The sequence below is a fragment of the Podarcis raffonei genome, chromosome Z, assembly GCF_027172205.1.
Source record: "Podarcis raffonei isolate rPodRaf1 chromosome Z, rPodRaf1.pri, whole genome shotgun sequence".
Classification (NCBI taxonomy): domain Eukaryota; kingdom Metazoa; phylum Chordata; class Lepidosauria; order Squamata; family Lacertidae; genus Podarcis; species Podarcis raffonei.
Genome location: NC_070621.1, coordinates 25922525 through 25945169, shown reverse-complemented (window position 1 = coordinate 25945169; position 22645 = coordinate 25922525).

The window sequence follows — 22645 nt, the reverse complement described above, 5'->3', positions numbered from 1 at the left end:
GATGAGAAATGTATGAATATGACTCTATGGGACACAGAAATGCTGTACTCTAGCTCTGGCTTTTAGGGTGCAGGAAAAATAACCATAGGATTCTAACCCTCCTTGCCTCTCCTACCCGAATCCCTCATCCTTACTTATCAGAACATGCCAATACAATATGGTCAGATGCCAGTTTATTGATGTATGGTTGGCCACATGTGGCTTTGGATGTGAGCCACAGCACCCTCCTGTCCATCCAGGAGCATTTGCATGAATTTGGCTGGAAAAGCAGCAAGACAAGAGGCAGAGAGCAGTGAAATGAATCTCCAGGACAAACTACCAGCTGGCCACTGCATCACAACACAAGGAAGCAGGAGGACATTCCCAGTGGTGGTTTGTTCCTCTTGGGACTGGTACGGTTAAAGGCAGGGAGACCAAAAGTACATGGAGCCAGAGCCAACGATAGGCAGACCCACCCCACATGCATCAGGGCCAAGGCAGCAAAACACTATACACAAAATTAGAAAATGTGTGAAAGGCATTTGAAGTAGAAGTAGCAAGCACAGGAAGCCCAAATCTAGATTAGGACCCTGGTGCTGACCTTTAAAGCCCTAAACGGCCTCGGTCCTGTATACCTGAAGGAGCGTCTCCACCCCCATCATTCAGCCCGGACACTGAGATCCAGCGCCGAGGGCCTTCTGGCGGTTCCCTCATTGCGAGAAGTGAGGCTACAGGGAACCAGACAGAGGGCCTTCTCGGTAGTGGCGCCCGCCCTGTGGAACGCCCTCCCATCAGATGTCAAAGAGATAAATAATTACCTGACATTCAGAAGACATCTTAAGGCAGCCCTGTTCAGGGAAGTTTTTAATATGTAACGCTGTACTGTTTTTAACACTGATTGGGAGCCGCCCAGAGTGGCTGGGGAAACTCAGCCAGATGGGCGGGGTATAAATAATAAATTATTATTATTATTATTGTTATTATTATTATTATTATTATTATTATTATTATTATTATTATTATGGTGTGCTAGGCAGAGAGGCAGGCTCTAACCCTTTGCCCCCTATGCTATGATCCAAATTTGGGCTGAGCCCGCCCTGCCTGCTATTTGCATTTAAAGGAAATGCCTCCCTTTTCTTTTATTTCAAGGCAAATAACAGGTGGAACATTTTGTGCTGAGGCAATTGGATGCCTCCAGGAACCAAGAGGACAATTTTTAAAGGGAACATATCCTCATTATTAACCTACTTAGCACTACATGGACGTATGAAGGGCAGGCTCCACAGGGTTAGATTATTCCTTTGAAGATGCACTTCAAAAGAAGAAGAGGAACTGTTGCTTTCAGGTCTGGGCCTTTGTCCAGGAGCCTGTCTTCCCTACGTCTCCCTTCTCTTGCACCAGGTATCTGCCTGCTCTCCCTGCCTCTCTCAGCTTAAGAACAAAAGAAAAGCCTCACTGGATCTGGCCACGTGGGTACCTAGTCCAGCATGGTGCTTCCTGCAGTGACTAACCAGATACCTCTGAGAAGACCACAAAAAGGGCTTGAAGGCAGTAGTCCTGCTCTGCTTTAGTAACCAGTGTTATGTGTTAACAGTGACTCAGAATGTAGCAGTTAGTGGTCATAGCTTGTGGTCACTGACAGACCCATACTTCTCCAAGCATTTGCCCAATAGCTTTTTAAAAGACAGCGGCCATCATCCCAAATTCATGTTACCTACTGCTTTCCCAATCTGCCAGGCTCCTTATTTACTCATAGACTTGCCTGCCTGCTGCCTACCTGTACTCTTGTTTCAGCTGCTATTCAACAGTGGCACCTACAGATCACCTTACTTGCTTATTTTAGTATTTAGATGTGTATGCTCAAAGCATTTCATGACAGAACAAAAAAATGCAGACGGATACACCATTACAATAACAATAAAATATCACATCATTTCAAAACATAACAATCCCAACAAATACAGTAACTCAGTTTGATTCTATGAGCATTATAACGTTTACAGCTCTCAAGCTGGCCTGCAGCATAATAACACAAACCTCCTCCACCTGTTTTCTTTTCTCACCTTCAGCGTGTGAAAGAGGCTTCCTTCCTGACTGCCTGTGTGCTTCTCCTCGCCAGTGTGGTGGAATTGCTTTCCTGGCTCATCACATCCATGCTTCAGATGCTGAAGATCCTGCTCCAGTACCTGCAATTTATTGGTATCCACCTATCCAGCATGGGACGCGGGTGGCGCTATGGGACGCGGGTGGCGCTGTGGGTAAAAGCCTCAGCGCCTAGGGCTTGCCGATCGAAAGGTCGGCGGTTCGAATCCCCGCGGCGGGGTACGCTCCCGTTGTTCGGTCCCAGCGCCTGCCAACCTAGCAGTTCGAAAGCACTCCCGGGTACAAGTAGATAAATAGGGACTGCTTACTAGCGGGAAGGTAAACGGCGTTTCCGTGTGCGGCTCTGGCTTGCCAGAGCAGCGATGTCACGCTGGCCACGTGACCCGGAAGTGTCTTTGGACAGCGCTGGCCCCCGGCCTCTTGAGTGAGATGGGCGCACAACCCCAGAGTCTGTCAAGACTGGCCCGTACGGGCAGGGGTACCTTTACCTTTTTACCTATCCAGCCTTGGCTTACTTTCAAGGTCTCCACCCAGCTAGTCACAACTCAGTCCCTCCTTGCTCTGCTTACCACTTCTGACAAGTCCCGTCCTTTTCCATCTGATGTCCCTCCTCCACAGCCTTCAGACTTGGGTTTATTAATTTTGCTGTGTATGGTTTTGCCCAATAGGTTTTGGTGCCTGAAGATGCAAATCCAGGTGGTTCCTCCCACAACTTACCGTAGGGCACAGCCTACTAGGAAGTACTTCTGCACAAGCCCTGCTGGAATGAACAGGTACTGTGAAAGCACGTTTGAAGTTTCAGTGGTGGCCACTGGCCAGTGAGGTGGGGAACAGGGCAGTAGGTGGCAAAGCATCCACTATGCATGAAGAAAACCCCAAGTTCAAGTCCCGGCATTTCCAAGCAGGACTGGGAAATATCCCTGCCCGAAACCCTAAACATGGCTTAGTGTTATGTGTACACCCTGCCCAGCAGGTTAACTATGGTTTATATATTGCCAACCACCAGAATCTTAACCATAGTCTGTGTGGCTTATGAACCTTGGTTTGCTTTAATTGTGGGTTGGTATTATGTATGAAGCAGGCCACTATCCTGAAGTCTTCTGGGAACAGCAGCTGAGTAGGCAAGGCAAGGAAGAGATGGTTCATCATTTTTTAAACCATTTGAAACCATTTTTTTAAAAAATATTTTTTTATAGGGGCAATGATTGCAAGCCCCCAGTCCTTGGGGGCTTGGTCATGGGTGTCAATGCAGGTGAAGAGTGAGGCCAGCGTAGGGGCCCCAAAGTCCATATTGTTTTTAAGGTCCTCTGGTGGGATTAGGTCTTCCCCTGGGACCTTCCCCAGTCTTTATCAAATCTGAACTGAAGCCTTTTTAAAGGCCAGTTATTGAACATATTCTGTTAATGTTTGGCAAAATAAAAAAATTAAGCAGTTGATAAAACAGCACCAACTGCAAATATTTTTTTAAAAGGCAAAGTGGTTATTTATGTTCAATTTTACTATTTCTGTTAAAACTCCCCCCTTTAAACACTATTGCACAGTGTTTTAAAAATTAAAAAAGCATGAATTAAAATATTGAAAAAAATATATGGCTACAATGGCATCTACTGAAAAGATGAAATAGACAGTGTTCAGAGATATAGCTGCATGGAAATAGGCTCAACAGCTCAGTACATCACTACATGTAGCACAACCAGGTGTCTTTTAAAGAAAGAAGTGTAACATGAAGGCATAACTTGGGTCAATGGGAATTGCTGTCCAAAGTCCTGGGGGAGCAGCACCAGGTGGGTGAAGGCTGTGCTAAGGCCATCTACACCTGGCAGATATTGTGTTCTGTACTTTCCAGAAAGTTTGGATTTTCTGTAATTTGAGAAAAGGTGGAAATAACACAAGGAGCACAGAGGAGAACAGTGATTTGATGACACTACATAGATGCTGTTTTAAAAAAACACAACAAGTTTACATAGGCATTTCCATGTTCTCCTGACCAGAGTCTCCTTAATGCCTATTTTGGCATTAAGAGGTATATAAATTGACCAACTAAATGAAGCACGGTTATTCCACACTAAATGCAAAGTGTGGAAGCAGCTGTGGAAGGCAGCAAGATGTTTGGTGCTTGTCAGCTCAGAAGAGGGACAAAGGACTCATCAGAATGAATACTGTTATGAATTTGGAGGATCAGCCTGGATGATGCCCTGAATTCCTCCCAATTCTTGGGATCCTGTATCTGAGGGGCTAGAATGTTTGAGAGCAAGTTTGCCAAACCAGTTCCTTTGTTTAGGTACTGTCTTTGGCTGATTAATTAAGCACCATGATTTGCATAACCAAAGGAGTTGCTCTGTGCCATAGAACAAATGGGTGGGCCTCCCCCTCCCATCTTTGTAGGAGAACAATAGCCAATGTTGTACATGAGTTGAGCTGGAAGTGGGCTGGTAGCTGGAGACACAGAGACATGCTCGCTAAGTGCTGGATCCAAAGTTGTGGCTCATGGAGATTCAATATATTTGGGAGTGTTAATACTGTGAGCATCCCCATCCTATGCTCGGGTTGTTTATATGTGTAAATAAATCCATAGATGCTAATGACACGACAGTGTCTGCCGACCTTCATTCCAAGGAAATTGAACTCAGGGCAAGTGCTAGAATCCCTGGCATCTCTTACTTCTTGGAGACTGGAGTAGCATTTAATAATAATTTTTAAAAGCTCTTTATTGGCAAGCCGGTAAGTACATTTGCAGACCCTGACTTATTGCAGTAACTTTTAAATATCTCATTACAACTGCAGCAATGTTGTCAATTGTCAGCGCTGCCCAAGGTCCCAGCTCACACAAGACCAACGCTGCTTCTTGCTCAAGTTAAAAAGTCTTTATTGAAGTTCAGTCTCATTTCCAGACGCGCAGCGCGCAACGCTACATCTATCCATCAGACCGTAGAAGTCCCATCTGAATCTCCTCCCCCCTGACACCAGCTTAAGATTCTAGCCTTACTCCACCTCTTCCTCTGTTCCTTCTTTCTCTGGGTCCTTCTGCTAGTCGGAGTCTCAGCCCTCCTAGATTCTTCTGACACTGATTCTGCCGACTCTTCCCCCCCCCCTTTCGGGCTTTAGGACCTGGCTCCCAATCCGGGTTTTCTGCTGTCCCGCGCTCCTCCACATTTGAACTTGGCGCGCGCGCGCAGCCTCCCACTTTCCTTCTGACCGTTACACTTGTGTCACTGCTCCCCCTTTCGGGGAGGCTAGCTGGACCTGGCCTTCCCTCCGTCTCCCCACTCCCCGATGGAGGAGAAGCTGGTCCTGACTCACGTGACTCTTCCCCCCCACTGTGCTCTGGTGGGGGAACTGGTCCTACTCCTCCGCTACTCCTTTGGGACTCCCCTCTGGTTCCTTGTTTATGGATCATCCCCCCTGGGACTCGCCTCGCCCTTACCATAGGCGCCCCCTCCTGGGAATCTTCTGATTCGCTGGAGAAGCTCATGGAATCTCTCGGTCCACTGTCATATTCCCCTACGCTCCCCTCTGATTCCTCTCCTCCGCTCTCTATTTGCTCTCTCCCCTGCTCTTCTGCTCCTGAGCCTCTGACATCAATATATGTGAAAGTCACCCTTCTGAAAACAAAACACACATAGATATACCAATAGGGAATTAAAATTTAAGCAACGAAGTGAACTTGAAGAGTTAATTGCATTTTGGCAACTCTCACCATCTTCTGCCACTGGCAGAAGGGAGCCTAAGATTTTATTAATTCTGAATGAATTCATGCCTATTAAAAGAAAATGCAGGTATTACCACAGCCCTGTTTTCCACTTATGGCAGACCTGTTTGCATCAAGTGCAATGAACTGCAACGTTTGTTTATTATTGGTTGTGCAACTATAGCAATATTTCAGTTTAGAAGACATGAAAAGCAATAACCACAAATCTTATAAGAGAAGTGAACTGATCTGCACCCCCCCTTCAGCAGGACTGAAATGAGAGAGTATGCACATTTTAAAACAGCAGACAACCACCAGGAGGCATCACACTCCACAAAGTATAATTAAGGAGCTGACGGAATTAAAATACAAGCTGAGTTCAAAAGGTATACTACATGCCTTTGTCTTTTTAAAAAATGACATTCTCTTTGTGTTTTCCACCACAGAATTCTAGGAAGGACTGTATAATTTTCTTCTTCTTTAATAAACCAAGGGAGGGGTGGAGGTGGGGAAGCTATATTCTATAATTTATTTATTTGTTTTCTATTCCAAACACCAATATAAATATTCTTAGGGTGGCTCACAGCAATAAAAGAATCAACAAGATTTACGATTCATGATATGTATGAATTATGAATCATGAATTATGAATCACGAATTATGATTTACGATTCATGATTCGCGATTCATGATATTTATGAATTATGATTTATGATTCATGATTCGCGATTCATGATATTTATGAATTATGATTTATGATTCATGATTCGCGATTCATGATATTTATGAATTATGATTTAGGATTCACAATATTTATGAATTATGATTTAGGATTCATGATATTTATGAGTTATGAATTATGAATTACAATTCATATTTATGAATTATGATTTAAAATTCACGATATTTATGAATTACAAATCATGAATTATGAATCACGATTTATGATTTCCAGCAGCGGGGGGGCCCGCTTGGGGCGCATTGGAAGATGGCCGACAATACCATATCTCCGTCTCACACGAGGTAATTAAGAGGCTGATATGGGAGTATGCAGCCTCCCTTGTTACCCCACGGGAATGCGGAACACTGCCTCGCCTGCGGTTGCCATAAATCACCCCTGAGTTCGAAAGAAGGGGATGAGGGCACAAGGCGCACAGCACTCGTGTGGGATGGCTCTCCCGGACGCTGTCTCTGATCGCGCGGCCTGGTTGCAGCAGCTCAAAATAAACAATTAGAGAGAAGCAAATGCACATATTTCGAGTGAAGAACGGGAGTTAAGACTGCTAATTGAAGTGACCTCTTTGAAGTGAAGCGACGGGCTGGATTCAACAGGAATATATCAAGAAGAAGACACATCAAAGGGTCGGTATGTCGGGACGGGACGGAATGGGGGGGAACTTTTTTTTTTTATCTTATGTGATTACCTAACAATCCCCCCCCCCAGGAAGAATCATTGCAATTACTGATTATAAGCGGGATGATTAAGAACTGTGTGGAAATGAATTACTAATCAAAGACATGGCTTGTGGAATATCTGGAAAGGAATGAAAGGCCTTTGGAATGACGCAGTTATAAAAAGAGACTCGTTAGGAAGCAGGCCTGGTTGCAGGATTTACGATCGAGGGGGAGGAGACCATGGCTTTGTTATTATATCGGACTGTGAGTTTGATCTGGCAGAACCCCCTAAGAAGATTGAGGAGAGAATGACAGGCCTGCGAGGACTAATGGGCAGACTTTAAGAATGTTTTGTACGGAAGTGTTGAAATGGCGCCTGTCTGTTTGAATATGGCTCTTGGAGGAATGGAAAATCCACACAGGATATAACAACGTTTGTTTTTAACCCGCTTGTGGAGACTATCAGAGGTCACAAAGAAAGGAATATATGATAACAACAAGAAGATGAGGAAAATAATAAAGAGAAGATTGGACAGAACTGTGAATACTATTTGGACAGAACTGGGAATATTAAAGCAGTAGCAAGAGAGATGTTTGGATCCCTTTCTGAGCTCAAAGCATGGGTACCCCCAACAAAATTTTAAAAATTTGGCTTTGTAATTTGGAATTAATGTGATTTGATTGGTTTGTTAATAAAAATTATATTAAAAAAAAAGAACAGGTAGCATAACCCCAGAACAACTACTAACCTGGACATTTAAAACAATGAATAAAAACTAGCAGCAGCAGCAGCAAGTCTACACAAATTAGCAGTTAACAGCCTGGGGAAATAAACATGCCTATTGTGTAAAGAAGGCACCAGGCTAGCCTTCCTGGGCAGAAAATTCCATAAGTGGGGAGCCACCACTGTGCAGGCCACCCACCTGTCATTTGATGATTGGGGGATTTGGAGGGATGTCTAAGGTAATGATGTCGGCATGCAGACAGGCTGATACAGAGGTTCCTTCAAGTACACTGATCCCAAGTTGTGTAGGTCTCTCAGTGTATCAGCACTAATGTGCTACTCAGAAATCAGCCAATAGCCAGTAGGAATATTTAAGAATATGTGATATGTGCTCCAACTAATTCAGCGCTGGATATAGGGCAGTGCGGGCAGTTCCCCCGGGTAGGGTGCCGAGCCGAGGAGGCACAAAATATATAATATTGAGAAGATCCATTAAGAAACTGTATCTTATCCAACTGTATGAAAAAGAATCATTGTGAAAATAAGAAATATTGGGGGGGGGGCAAATTTTGTCCTTGCTTAGGGTGCCTTATTACCAAAGTCTGCCTCTGACTAATTGGTCTTGATCAAGTCTTGCCGCTGTATTTTGCAGTAGCTGAAGATTCTGAAGGGTCTTCAAAAGTAGCTCTGCAAGCAACACATTGCTGTAAATTAGAGGTTATCATAGTAGATAATTGTAGGCAAGGTATCTCTAAGGCTGGATCTAGACACATCAAAGAAGAGTGTTAAATGTGTTTCAAACTTTGTACAGTGGTACCTCGGGTTAAGTACTTAATTCTTTCTGGAGGTCCATTCTTAACCTGAAACTGTTCTTAACCTGAAGACCACTTTAGCTAATGGGGCCTCCCGCTGCCACCACGCCACCGGAGCATGATTTCTGTTCTCATCCTGAAGCAAAGTTCTTAACCGGAGGTACTATTTCTGGTTTAGCGGAGTCTGTAACCTGAAGCGTATGTAACCTGAAGCGTATGTAACCCGAGGTACCACTGTATGAGAAATTGGGTTAGCAAATACAGTATGGAACTCCACAGCGCCATCTGGTATCACAGTGTTAGAATGCATAAACAACACATATAAAGCGTTCTTTCTTTGCCAATGTAGCTGAGTCCCAAGCTCCCACCAATCCTGGCTACTGACTACACTTACTGGGGCTGCTGGGAGCTGCAATTCAGCAACATCTGGATGGCAGAAGATTCTCCAAACCTGCTCTAGACAGAACTGGTGAAAGGCACTCCAAAACACCAGTACCACCCAAGTTTGCCTTGTAAGGGCAGATACAACCGTCCTAGAGAAAGAAGTTGAACTCCACCTTCCTGGTTAAATGAGCTACCTATCAATAGTACTTCCAACTTGTCTGGAGTGAGCTTCAAGTTATTGGCTCTCATCCAGTCCATTACCAGTTTATGGCACCAGCTTAGCGCACCCATTGTTGTTGTTTTTTTACCTGACTCAGATATAAAAGAGAAATAGAGATGGATGTCAACATGAATAGTTTATTGAGCTGTAACAATGACAGATATTATCATCTGGGAAGCTGCAGTGACGGAAAAAGAGCACCTACAGATCTGTTCCATTTTAACAGGAGATGTTAAGTTCAGTGAAAATACAAGGAAAAAAACCGTTACTTACTTTGATCCTTTGGGATTGGTCATACTACTAAGTGTGTAGCATGATCCTAAGCATGTTTACTCATAATAGAATGGAATTCTATAAGAGTTACTCTCTATTAAGTGTGTATTAGGGATGCAGCCTTAAACAAATATATTTATTTATCTACTGTACTGCATGTCTTTTTAATCTACCCTTCAATAATATTCCCCGAGTGGTTTTCAAAACAAGCAAATGTTCATATGTATGTATGTATGTATGTATGTATGTATGTATGTATAATGATAGAAAGACACACAGAGATAGACTGTGTAACCCCTACCCAATCTGGGCTGACCTTGGGTACACCCACCTGAGATCTGAGGGACAGGGCTAATGTTTAATTAGGGCTCTTTAAACCCAAATTAAACATATGTTTGGGAGTGGGTGAGGAAGAAAGTAATGCTGCATCTTCCTCATGCAGCATACTGTCAGCAAGAGGGCCAAATCCTGCTGAGTGCTGCTTCACAATTGTGTTACCTGTGAATGAACCATCCAGACAGCCAGATCGCACCCATGGCTATCTTCAGCAGGATTTGCCTCAGAATTTGGGATTTGGCCAAATCCAGGCTAGATCTAGACACATCAAAAAAAGTTTCAGGAAAATGTGTTGTAAACTTCATAAAGGGAAATCACACTGGTGAAAGACAGGACTCCACAGTGCTAACTGGTGTCACAGTGTTATAACACATATAAAGTGCCTTTTCTTTACTAATGTAGCTGAGTCCCCAGTGCAGAGCCTTAATGGATAGATCTTGCAAAAAATAAAAATAAACAAATAATAAAAGCAGCACAAGACAACTAGATTAAAATTGTATCTTAAAAGGACAGGAAAATGACCTGTTCCTGTTGACAAAGACTATAAGGTAGATACCAAATGAACATCTATGGGGAGAGCATTCCACAGTGTCTCAGCATCTGTCCCACTTGACAATCCTGCCATTTCTTCCACTTCCCTAACCGTGTTTACTAAAAGTCTTCTAGTGAACATTTTATGTTGCAGATGCCCATTATTCTTTGGCATGTGAGGTATAATCAGGACTTTGTTCCAATGCCATATGTGGAGTCTGTAACCAAGCCTTCTCATTAGCCCAAACCACATAATCACAGACAAAATCAAGATGCTACAAGTTCAGTGCCAGCGTCATTTACTGTGAAAATGGGCTTTCTAAACCAAATGAAAGCATTTGCAAAATTCCAAATAGTATCTGCCATCTTAGTGCTTTCTCCTTTTCTATCATTTGTTAAGGGTTGAGTAAAATAAAGTAAAAGTACAGTGAGAAAGTATTTGATCCCCTGCTAAATTTGCCCGTTTGCCCTCTGACGAAGAAATGACCAGTCCATAATTTTAATGGTAGGTTTATTGTAGCTGTGAGAGACAGAATAACAACAGGAAAACCCCCAGAAGACAAAAGTCAGGGGATCAAATACTCCCCCCCCCTCACTGTACTTTAACCATGTCTGTATTTCTGTGGTGGTTGTGCATTCAAACTTAGCACTATCCTTAGAGGGAGATAAGTGAGAATTAGTATTTTCCAGCAATGAGAATCTGGGAAGGATTCTTTCGTCCTCTCCACTTTGGGACACTTGCATCTAAAGCAACTGAATCCTGAACCAACACCAGGTGTGTTTGCCTGGATTACAAATAATATTAATGCCTCTGTGGTTGACCCTCCAGAGGTTCTTGGCCCACATCTTGCAGTCTTCTTGACTATTGATCACACTGGCTGGGGCTGATGGGAACTGAAGTCCCCATAGGCTTGGAGGACCATAGGCTGCCTACCACAGGAATAAAACACAGACTGCTGATGCTTTTTCTTCTACAGATGTGTACATGCCTCCCCTTTGAAACCCAAGAAAGCACTACTGGTGTGCACATGTAGGCAGCAAGCATTCTTGGCACAAAACAGATTATAACAATTCCAACAGAATGCATTCTATATTTATGCATTTTATATTTTGGCAGTGGTTCCCAAACTTATTTAGCCTACTACACCCTTTCCAGGAAAAAAAATTACTCAGCGCTCCCCTGGAAATCTAGCTTCTTTAAGTGAACAAACAGAAAGATGCGGTGACCAGTTTGCATTCTTTTATTTATCTATATGTCTACCTACAACTGGACGAGGAGGTGAACTAGGCCCTGGGATTAAAAACCCATGGGGTGGATTGGATTGAAGCCTGCTGGCTCAGTCCGATCTGTCCCAGGGGCAGGGCTGGCCCCTGCGGGCCGCCTGCCATTGGCCAAATAGGCAGGCAAGCTGTGATCTACTTCCTGGGCTTGGATGAAGCTGAAAAGGGTTCACCCAAGCCCATGAAAACCCCCTGCATCTAGCACGACTGCCAGATCCAGGGGAGGAATTGTCGCCATCCCGCAACGGGCCCCAACCTGACAGGAAGCATCATTACATGACAGATGAAACATGTACGAATAGTGTTTCAATTTTTTCTTCTCTTCTTTATGTTTACACCTTCCCCTTATTTTTATTCAATGCCCCCCAATTACACCTGAGGCTATTACTGCCCCTCTAGTTCATTCCAGTGCCCCCCAGGGGGCAGAATTGCCCACTTTGGGAAGCATGGGGGTGACATCATGTGTATAGCACACTGGAAAGATGCCCTGCCCCCCACCAAATGCGCACTGCCTGACTGTGTTCACACTCTAAAAGAGTCACATTGCTAGGAGAGTCTAAAGGCCGTCAAGCTCTACATTTTCTCTTCCAAGATTCCTATAGTTTGAAACAAATAACAAGGACTGGTGGAAAGCAAAGCATAGCTTCCAACATTTCACCGATGAAAATAGGGATGTCCCATTCCATAATGATAATTTTACTGTTTATATCCCACACATCTTATTGGGTTGCCCCAGCACTCTGGGCACCTTCCAATATATATAAAAACATAATAAGACATTAAACATTTTTTAAAAAAACTTCCCTATATAGGATTGCCTTCTGATGGCTTGTGGGTCAGATAACTCCATACCCTCCAACATTTCTCCAATGAAAATAGGGGTGTCCTAAGGAAAAGTGGGACTGGAATCAAATCAGAAATTGGGATGGCTTCTCTAAATCAGGGATGTCCCTGGAAAATAGGGACACTTGGAGGGTCTGGGAAAGGAACCCTGCCCCCATCAGTGTTTCTCTTCTGAGAACAGCACTTACGTAAACTTCAGAGTGTCAAAATCCTCAGAGGAGCTAATGAAGTGTGAACAGTGTTAGCTGACTGTGAAGCTACTCTGATCGGCTTACCTACCCTGAAAAGAAATATATATATATTTTAAAAGGATTGCAACATGCAGAAGACTGATGTTCTTCCCAAATATAGATTTTTGTATGAAACAAAGAACTTATTTATACACTTGGCATTCATTCACAGCCCACTGCGGACATCTTGCCATTAAACTTGCAACTGCCAGTAATTGGCAATCAAGGAAATGTGAAAACTGCGCATCAGCACTTCTATTCATCTCTTCCCCTAACATGTATGTATGTGATCAGTTAATGGTTCTAATATGCCATTTCTTTTATCTGTGACTCCTATGTGTATCTAGGTCACCTTTGGATTGTGAAGTTAAACTTATCTCAGCATATGCTATATGTGATCTGTATGCATTTGGAGATTGGGGTAAGGAGTCAAAGCGGTAAATGGGAAAAGATGAGGGCAAGGGTGAAAGTGCAGATGGAGGGGAATTCGCGCCTTGCCCCTTCGCCATCTTCTCCCCCAGGCAGCAGCAATAGCCACTTGGGTGCCTGGTGTGGGGGCATGTCCAGCAGCTGGGGGTGGGGCGAGCTGCCCGTGGGGGTGGGGTGAGCCTCTCCACTGCTTAGAGCCTCTCCGCCGCCTCCCCTTCACCTGTAGGGCAGCTGAGAAGAGGCAGTAGGCAGACGCAAGTCCCACGCTGCCATTTTAGGCAGCACAGATCCTGCAGGCGCCTAAGTCACCATATCACTCCAAAAATTTTTTTTAAAAAGAACTCATTTTGTCACACCCCCCTCAGTGATGACACCTGGGGCAGACCGCATCCCCCACACCCCCCTTCTTCTGCCACTTCCCCCAGGGTCCAAGCTGTTGCCTATACAGTGGTACCTCTAGATACAAACGGGATCTGTTCTGGAGCCCTGTTCGCATCTAGAGGTAAACGTATCTAGCGACGGCACGTCTGCGCACGCACGCGTCGCTTTTCGCTGCTTCTGCACATGCACGTGACGTCATTTTGAGCGTCTGCGCATGCACAAGCGGCGAAACCCGGAAGTAACACGCTCTGTTACTTCCGGGTTGCCGCGGAGCGCAACTCGAACACGCTCAACTTGAAGCAAATTTAACCCGAGGTATGACTGTATAGGCTGTTGCAGGACAGTAGTCAAGGAATCCACAGGAAAACTAACTGGGACCCACAGCAGAAGCAGTCTCTTTAACATGCATACAAGAAAACATTTCTGACAGTCGTTTCAGAAATGCATTGGATTCTAGTATCTCTTGCAGCAGAAGCTTCATTTCAAATCCTATTATATTCTCTCAGCAAAGCGATGATACTTTGGTGACACATTCAGGGCATTTGTTAAGTTCATTTGCCAGGCCTCTTCCTATCCACCTTTTCTTCTGGACCGGATGTTGTCAAAAGGTCTCTTGATTCAACATCACCTTGAGAGGTAAACGGGGCTCCTTTGATCTAACATGGATAGAACAGATTCGCTGCAGAGCAAATCAAGGCTTTGAGCTTTTTATATCTGGGGCTGGGGAGGGGGGCAGAACCTAAAGCTGACAGATATTCTTCCATTTCTCACTCCTGCTTTTCACCCACCTTCGTCTCCCACAGGCAAGTGTTTCTAATTTCTAATTTTTATTTTTATTTTGCCTTGTGAAAAAAGAAAACCAGCTGCTGCAAAAAAAGAGAGAAACGGCACAAGTAATTGCCCTGAAAGCTGGCAGATATGTGATCTAAGCCATTCCACTTGCTACATTGTAATTAAAACATGCAGCTGTTCAGATTAAAAATCATGAAACCACAGTGTGCCTTTTATTTATATGCTTCTACTTTATGCACTCAAAGCTGACAGCTTATTCTGCACTCTCTGGCAGAATATTCCTGCTAAATTAGATCCCCAAAAATAAATTGACAGAAAGTGATGGAGATTTATGGCGCAACTTTGCTTGCACCCATCTGGCTTCCAAGACTGAATGCTTACCTTTGCATGCAGTGAAGAAATTGGTGAGCAAAGCCATCTCATGAATGAACTATTAATAACAGGGAGAAACCAGTATTAACACACACTTTAACCACCATTCACACATAATGCTTTACTAATGTACCGTACCGTTATGCCAGTTTAGAAATTGCAAGTGGAGTCTAAGGAAGTTTAGTAATTAGATTAAGTCTGCTTCTCCCTGACATACTCCCAGTGCTGTCCATTCTTGGCTTCTACTAGTTGCATTTCGTCAGGAGTGCAGAGATGATGTTGTGACCCTGACATTCTGTTTCCAACTTTCTTGGTGAGAGATGACTGGCTTTCATATTTCCAGGGGTAACCCACTCTCCAGATGCTGATCTGCGTGCTAGAAATATAAACTGGCACACAAAAAGGAGCCTCTGCAGAGTGTTTAAACTCTAGCATAATGTCAGCCCCAGTTAAAAGGCTTAATAGTTAGGGGAAATGTGTGTTTGGATCAATGCCTTGGGCTTCACATTCAAATCTCAAGTAGTGATGCAACATGAACATTCAAAAACCCTTTTATGTCTTGCAAGTTCTGAACCCTACCCCACCCCTTAAAAAAAGAAGAAGTGCACCGGTACACCTTTTACCCCAGGCTGATTAAAATTTGTTACTGTAATGCAGGGCCCAAGAAAATGGTTTTGTGTCTAAAGAGCCCTCTGAAGACTCTCTAAATAACCAGAACTGGATGCTATGAACAAGGGTGACAAATACAGGCCTTTTGAATAAAGGATTGTCTGCAGACCGCAGCATTGCAAAACTGTTCCTAGTGTTATAACAGCAGCTATTCAGTCACACTTCAAAGGGCCAAGTACTACTCTTCAAAGTAGGGGCATTGGCATAGAATTCTTGAGTGGCATCACATGCAGAACTGTGTGTCCACTTAAGAATCCTTTGAGCAGGCAAGTAGTAAGATGGGCCCAGTGTCATTCCCACACCCCACTTCCCCGTGATCTAACAATGCAGAATATGGGAATGTGCTACAATTGCTTTAATAGTTTTTAATATGTGTGAGGGTCCCCCCCCCGTTTGTTTTTATTGACGGAGGGGACATGCGTTTGGACAGCAGGAGGCTGCCAATTGCAGTGGCTCTGTGTAGGAGGAAGTATGATGTGTGAGGTGGGGCAGCTCAGGTAAGGGGCACAGTTAGTAACTGTGCCATGTGCCAGCCCCTCCTCCAATGCGATTGTCCTGTCAGCCAGGCCTCAAGTCTGCTGTTACTGAATGCCAGGGCGGCTCTGAATAAGACCTCTCTCATCCATTATCAGGGGATGCGGGTGGTGCTGTGGGTTAAACCACAGAGCCTAGGACTTGCCGATCAGAAGGTCGGCGGTTCGAATCCCTGCGACAGGGTGAGCTCCCGTTGCTCGGTCCCTGCTCCTGCCCACGTAGCAGTTCGAAAGCACATCAAAGTGCAAGTAGATAAATAGGTACCGCTCCAGCGGGAAGGTAAACGGCATTTCTGTGCGCTGCTCTGGTTTGCCAGAAGTGGCTTAGTCATGCTGGCCACATGACCCGGAAGCTGTACGCTGGCTCCCTCGGCCAATAAAGCAAGATGAGCGCCGCAATCCCAGAGTCAGCCACGACTGAACCTAATGGTCAGGGGTCCCTTTACCTTTACCTCCATTATCAGATTGTGGCTGAGGAAGTTGATCTGGTCTGTATCATTGAGAGCTGGGTAGGTGAGCCAAGTGGAGTTGGTTTCACCCAGTTGTGACCACCTGGTACTCAGTGCAGAATCAGGGCACACTTGAGGGTCGGGGGGTGGTCTATAGAATCCCCCCCGGCTCTATTTTTGTTGTGGGGAAGACTAGAGTGGCACAATTGAAATAGATTAGGGCTTCTGTTAGTTTACTGTCTACAGTGACTTTGGGCTCACCCACTACCAGTATGCACCCATGAAAAATTACCCCCACTCCAAGGAGTACAGTCCACAGCAGAAAAAACATTCCCCATACTCCTGGCCTGTTTGCACTGACTGGCAGTGGCTCTCCAGGGTTTTCAGACAGGAATCTTTCTCACCCTTAGCTGCAGATTTCAGGGTTGAACCTGGTCATAGTAACCTAAGAAGTCCTATGTGAAACGCTAAGTGGACCATTCACTCATTGAATATTTCAGTCCACTTAAGATGCATTAACACAGTTAAAGGAAACATTTCAATAAAGGCAAAAGGCACTTGAAATGTGGAGTACAGCTGGAGAGGAGCATTATCTGGGGAAATATGAGGGTAAGATGCTCTTGGCTTGAGGGCTGGAGGTTCCCTGCCCCTGTCTTGGGTAAACCAGGACATCCTATTTTTTCACACAAGAGCACAGCAGCTGTTTTGGGTGCTGTGATCTCAAACCATGATCTTACCCCTGCAAAACGGGGCAAGATTAAACACGGATACACCAATAAAATAAAATCAAGATTCCATGCACTCCACTCCATTCCCTCTTCCTTTCCACCCAGTTCTGCCCTTTTCTCTACCTGCGCCTAAGAGCCAACGCATCATGTGAGCAGCTACTATGAGCTGAGGTCAGTAGAGGTGGCCATGGAGAAGCTATGGAGAGGTAACAGGGTGTTCTCTCACAGTCACCACTGCTGCCTCCACTGCTCAGGACAAGTGCCGGCTCATCCTCCTCCCTAGGCTTGGCAGTGGCAGCACTGGCAGGAGAAATAGAGACATTTTGGGATCAATTCAGAAGCTGGGATAGCTTTTGTAATTCCAGGACTGTCCCTGGGAAAAAAGGGGCACTTGGAGGGTATGGCATTTACATCACAGAAAAAGCTGTATATACTGCAGCGAACTCAATGGACCAATGGTCTGACTCAAAATAATATTTGGGGGGAGGCAGTTGCCATTGGAGTTATGAGAAAATGCCATGGATGCTAGTCAGAAGATGACTGTCCTGGGGAGTAGTAAAGGTAAAGGGACCCCTGACCATGAGGTCCAGTTGTGGCCAATTCTGGGGTTGCTGCGCTCATCTCACTTTATTGGCCGAGGGAGCCGGCGTACAGCTTCGGGTCATGTGGCAAGCATGACTAAGCCGCTTCTGGTGAACCAGAGCAGTGCACAGAAACGCCATTTACCTTCCCACCGGAGCGGTACCTATTTATCTACTTGCAGTTTGATGTGCTTTCAAACTGCTAGGTTGGCAGGAGCAGGGACCGAGCAGGGACTGAGCAATGGAAGCTCACCCTGTCGCAGGGATTTGAACCGCCGACCTTCCTAGGCTCTGTGGTTTAACCCACAGCGCCACCCACGTCCCTGTCCTGGGGAGTAGTGTGGCACAAATAGCTGCTACCTCTAAAAGAGAAGAAAAAAATGACAGCACCATAAATTTTTTCATTTCATTCCATTTATGAATTGCTTCCTATAAAATATCTCAAACTGAGTTAACAAAGAACATATATAATGCCATATTATTCATCAGACCAATGAACAATGCAGGTTATTGTTCTGTTTGCTGTTAAGTTGTGCATTCTTGTATTCTTATACTGTAGACCACTCTGTGATCCTCGGATGAAAGGTGGTATGTGAATTTAATTTATTAATCAATTAAACAACTTCACACACTCACACTCACACTATGTTCAGATGCAATACATATTCAGACAAGGACAAAAATGGGGCAAGCATGACCTCCATCAGCTGAAAAAAGGCACCTGCAGTGCTTGCTCACAGAGAGACAAAGAATTCTAGACACTGTAGTTTCTTAAGGGCTGCTGGGAATTGGAATGAGCGTTGCCAGACTTCCGCCCCCTGAGCTGACCTGAAGTCTCCAGGCTTGCCCCATCACCCCTAGCTGGCAGAGGAGGGCTTCGTTCTCCAGATGGGCAAGAGGGGGTTATGAGTGCAGTATTCACCTGGCATGAGGAGCAGGGCTGCAAAAGCAAGCAGAGCATGTGAAGATGACTAGCAGGAGCCAAGCTAATCCAGCTAAGGTTGGATATAACCCTTGGGTTCTATGACAGGGGCGGGGAACCTCCAGCCCACAAGCCAAGTGCAATTACCCTCATATTTCCCCAGATCATGCTCCTCTCCAGCTGTACTCCACATTTCAAGTGCCTTTTGCCTTTGTTGGAATGTTTCCTTTAACTGTGATAATGCATCTTAAGTGGACTGAAATATTTGAGAGCAGGCATAGAAACCTCTGGCTTTTGCATAGCTGGAATAGAGCCTTACAGTACAAAGATAAGAGCCACATTATCTGCTATCCTCCCCTCTGCCTCTGAGCACCATGCACCATTGGCATGCAGTTCCGGGGGGCGGGGGGGTGCCTTCCCTACAGGGGAATGCAAGCCCTTGTGCTAATAAAAATTCCAACAGTTGCATGGTGTGCCTGGTATCAGTGCAGATGAAGTTTGCTCTGTACATATTTTTAATAATAAACAAACCAGACAAATAAATCACCAGAGGTACACCCACAGACCTAAGATTATGATGTTCTCTCCCCAGCTGTTGCTATTAACTACAGTAAAAGGGGTCCAGGCGTCCTTTACCTTTCATTAGCTACAAACTTCACAAAAATACATGATAATGTTGGGCCTTTTCTTCTTCCCCAAGCAGGTGCACCGAGTTGTGCCCAACATTGGGGGGGGCACATCACGTGTGCATGACATCACATGCATGACACTCCCAAAACCAGCCAGACCCACTCAGCCCGCAATCCACTGGGCGCATTTTCTGGAGGGGGCAACCAGGCGCCCTCCCCGCAACAGGTTCCCATTGGAGCCTGTCTCTGACATGTGAGAGCTTCCTCGGACTGGAGAGTTGGTGGCAGAGAGCTGCCACCCCTCTCCTCAACTGGGCTGCAACACATGCAGCTTCTCCACAGAGGAAAGAGGCTGCTGGCTGTAGGCGCCCGGCCACGGCTGCTCCATCCTTGGGTCAAGTCTGACCCGAAGGGTGGAGAGGGGCTGTAGCACTCAAGGCCCCCAGCCATAGCTGCTCTGTCTCTGGTCAGAGAGGCAGAGAGGGCCTGTGGCGCTTAAAGGATAGGGCGCATGGAAGGTGATGTTCACCCTTGCAGGTCCCGCCCAGCTCCACTGTGCTGCATGTTGTTGTTGTTGTTTAGTCGTTTAGTCGTGTCCGACTCTTCGTGACCCCATGGACCAGAGCACGCCAGGCACTGTGCTGCATAGATTTGTCAAATTCCATTTGTCATCTTATATTTCTAACTAAGTATTTGTTTCTTTTCCTAATTACATCCGCCTCCATCAGTGGAAGAGCTGAGAAGTGGAGTTCACTCCAGCGGCTGTGCTGTGGCAGGCCAGCTTCATCAGGCCACCTCTCCCCTCATTTGTCTGTCACCTGGGGCAGCCATTCCACCAGACTGACTCAATGGGAGATAGTAGTAGTAGTAGTAGTAGTAGAAGAAGAAGAAGAAGAAGAAGAGGAGGAGCAGGAGGAGGAGGAGTTTGGATTTGATATCCCGCTTTATCACTACCCGAAGGAGTCTCAAAGTGGCTTACATTCTCCTTTCCCTTCCTACCCCACAACAAACACTCTCTGAGGTGAGTGGGGCTGAGAGACTTCAGAGAAGTGTGACTGGCCCAAGGTCACCAAGCAGCTGCATGTGGAGGAGCAGAGACACAAACCCAGTTCACTAAATTACAAGTCCACCGCCCTTAACCACTACACCACACTGGCTCTCATAAGAAGTAGGGCTCACTCTATCAGGCCTCCTGGAGGCCCAGCTCCACCAGGCACCACCTGCTTAGAATTCGCTAGCTGACTGTTAAACCATTGTAGCTCTGTGAGGGGAACAGGGGATCTCCTAATCACACTCAACACCTCTAACAAACTCCAGTTCCCAGGATTCTCTGGGGGGAGCCATTGCTGTTAAGGTGGCATGCTCCTGATTTAAACATAAGGTGCAGATGTGGCCTAAAATAGGTCCCCTGGCCCAGACAAGCATGCAGTCTGGTGCAGGGGAGATAAGAGAGGAAAGAGAAGAAGATGGAACCATCCTAGCAGGAGGCCTCTGTGTGCACAAACCACAATTAGCTAATGTGTGGGTGTGTTCCTGTGACACAGCATTACCTGAAAAGTTTCATGTTTGAAAACAGACTTTAACAGTGACAGTTAGCTGAAACCTTGATTGAGGGCATGTTGGTTGTAGCCCTTAGCTTCCATTCATGCTATACTTTTTCTGTTATACCACCTTCAGTATATAATTTAGATATTTTGAAAATTTGTATTCTTACTACATTTATATTCCACATCTTTCAGAGACAACACCTTGCCAACAAAGGTCCATATAGTTAAAGCTATGGTTTTCCCAGTAGTGATGCATAGAAGTGAGAGCTGGACCATAAAGAAGGCTGATCGCTGAAGAATTGATGCTTTTGAATTATGGTCCTGGAGGAGACCCTTGAGAGTCCCATGGACTGCAAGAAGATCAAACCTATCCATTCTTAAGGAAATCAGGCCTGAGTGCTCACTGGAAGGACAGACCCTGAAGCTGAGGCTCCAATACTTTGGCCACCTCATGAGAAGAGAAGACTCCCTGGAAAAGACCTTGATGCTGGGAAAGATTGAGGGCACAAGGAGAAGGGGATGACAGAGGACGAGATGGTTGGACAGTGTTCTTGAAGCTACCAGCATGAGTTTGACCAAACTGTGGGAGGCAGTGGAAGACAGGAGTGCCTGGTGTGCTCTGGTCCATGGGGTCATGAAGAGTTGGACATGACTAAACGACTAAACAACAACATTCTTACTACATTTATATTCCACATCTTTCCATGATGGAACTCAACGGCACAGACCATATTCAGGCCTGCTTAACCTCTGATTTGTAGGCCCTCAGACCATGCTTGGTCCCTGCAGTGCAGTGACATTCCTAAGCACACTGTTGAAAAGGGCTTTACTTGGGGAGCCATCCTGATTTTGACAGGATGATTCCATGGCAAGTACTGTGTCACCTTTAAGAAATGCATGTGGACTTCCTCTAAAGCGTTTTAGCTGTATGAGGTGTTAGGGGAGGGTTGGTACCTCTGGTAGGGGACATGTCTTGCTTCTTTTGGGGTAGTTGGTCCATCTTTGGTCCCCACCCTGCACTCAGTTCTCACCTGTGTCTCCTAGAAGCTGTCAGCATGCAATAGCAGCCATACCCCAGAAAACAACTTTAACGAGCCAGCCAAACCAGGTGAGGATGGCTAATGGGTCTCAAACTCTTGGCGAGTTAGGGACTTCCTCTGCATGTGAAGACAGGCTCCGGCACATTGAGAAAGTGAGACCACCAGTGGGTTCAACAGTCAAGGAGGAAGTTTCTGCACATGCTGCAGAGCAGTGGTGTCCAAACTTTTTTCAAAGAGGGCCAGATTTGACGAAGTGAAGGGCGGTGGGGGCCAACCAAAGGGCCAACCAAAGTTGTTGACCTTTTTTAGGACTGAAGTTGTTCAGCTTTTTTATGATTTTACCCCGAAGATTGAAGTTGCTGAGCTTTTAGGATTTTACCCCAGGAAATAAATTGCCACAGGGGCTGGATTAAACCGACCCGTGGGCCAGATTAGGCCCCCAAAATGGACTTTGGACATGCCTGCTGTAGAGGGAAGTGAGTTGCAGATGGGGCTCATCAACCTGGGAAGATAGTCCATCTCTGCCCCTAAGCCTCTACTGCTCTGCAGGATATATCTGGGAGAAGAAAAGGGTTAGGGTTAGGGTGGTTGGATGGTGCCTTGCAGGCTTGTAGGCCTCTTTCAAGCAACCCCTGCAGCCAAGCTGGTGCCAAATGTATTGCCCTGTTTTCCTTTGGACCACATTAGCAAGACTGAAGGGTGTGTTCCTTGTCATCTAGATAGCCCAGAACCTCCATGCACCCTTCCTGGGCTTGTGCCCCAGAGAAGCCACTT